This window comes from Rhagoletis pomonella, unplaced genomic scaffold (genome assembly GCF_013731165.1).
Source record: "Rhagoletis pomonella isolate Grant_MI unplaced genomic scaffold, Rhpom_1.0 Rhpom_scaffold_01238, whole genome shotgun sequence".
In the NCBI taxonomy this organism is placed as follows: Eukaryota; Metazoa; Arthropoda; class Insecta; order Diptera; family Tephritidae; genus Rhagoletis; species Rhagoletis pomonella.
In genome coordinates this window covers 39,762-41,649 of record NW_023459792.1, presented here as the reverse complement: position 1 = coordinate 41,649, position 1,888 = coordinate 39,762, and positions in this window count along the sequence as shown.

Genomic DNA, 1,888 nt, shown 5'->3' with positions numbered 1-1,888 from the left:
CACCACTTCTATATTCAACATTAAACCCAGAAACCAATTCAGATTCACCTTCAGCAAAATCAAAAGGGGTACGAGTAGTTTCAGCTAAACAAATGCAAAATCAAACTAAACTAATAGGAAATAAAATAATAACAAATCAAACATAATATTGAAAATGATAAAAGTCAAGTATATTATAACTCCCAATTAAAAAAACAAAAGATAATAAAATTAAAGCTATTCTAACTTCATAAGAAATAGTTTGAGCAACAGCACGTAATCCCAAGCATAATTAGAATTCGAAGACCAACCAGCAATTATAACTGTGTAAACACCTAAACTAGTACAACACAAAAAAAATAATAACCCTAAATTAAAAGAAAATAATTTAACAAATAAAGGAATACAAACTCAAACAATTAAAGCAATAAATAAAGAAAAACTAGGAGAAAAATAATAAGATAAATAATTTGATAAAAGGGGATAAGTTTGTTCTTTAGTAAATAACTTAATTGCATCACATATAGGTTGAGGAATTCCTATAAGTCCAACTTTATTAGGTCCTTTCCGAATTTGAATATAACCCAACACTTTACGTTCTAAAAGAGTTAAAAAGGCAACTCTAACTAAAACACAAATTACCAAAATTAATCTACCAATTAAAGATAAAATAAGTTAAAAAAAACAAGTACTATTTGTAATAAAAATTACATAAATAAATTCTAAATTTATTGCACTAATCTGCCAAAACAGTACAATTAATTATATTCTTTAACTAAAATATAATTATTCTAATACCTGGTCCTTTCGTACTAAGATATAATAATAAATTAAAGATAGAAACCAACCTGGCTTACGCCGGTCTGAACTCAGATCATGTAAGAATTTAAAAGTCGAACAGACTTAATACTTAAGCGACTATACCTAAAAATATACCTTAATCCAACATCGAGGTCGCAAACTTTTTTATCGATAAGAACTCTCCAAAAAAATTACGCTGTTATCCCTAAAGTAACTTAATCTTATATATTCGTTATTAACGGATAAATAAATCATAAATTAATGATTTTTAATAATTAAAAGTTCATTAAATTTTAACATCACCCCAAAAAAATAATTAATGAAATTAAAATAAAATATATCCAAAAAATTAAAATAATATTAAATATAAAGATTTATAGTGTCTTCTCGTCTTTTAATTAAATTTTAGCTTTTTAATTAAAATATAAAATTCTACAATAAATTTATATGAAACAGATTATACTTCGTCCAACCATTCATACCAGCCTTCAATTAAAAGACTAATGATTATGCACCCTTTGCACAGTTAAAATACTGCGGCCATTCAAAATTATTCAGTGTCATTAAAGTCACCTTTAAAAATAACTCAAAAAGACATGTTTTTGTTAAACAGGCGAGTATATAAATTTGCCGAGTTCTTTATATAAACTTGTCAAATAAAATTATATATACAATATAAAATATACTAATTTTATCATTATAAGTTTTCATAAAAAATTTATGAAAAAATTTTTATAAATACTTAAAATAGTAAATAATAAAAATAATAAAATAATTTATAACAAATTTATAAATGATTGAAAATTCTATTCATACATTTTATATTAAAATTACTAATTTTTAATAATTTATTTTAAAGCTTATCCCTTAAAATATTCAAATTAATAACTTTTTTATTTTAATAAATAAACAAAAAATTAAAACCTTGTAAATTAAATTTATTTCTAAAAAAACTAGATACCTTTATAAACGAATAACATTTCATTTCTAATTATCTATTCAAAATAATTTTGACACATTAACTTTAATAAATAATTAACTCTTATAAAATCGAGATTAATAAAATAATTATTAATTATTTGATAAACCCTGATACACAAGGTACAAT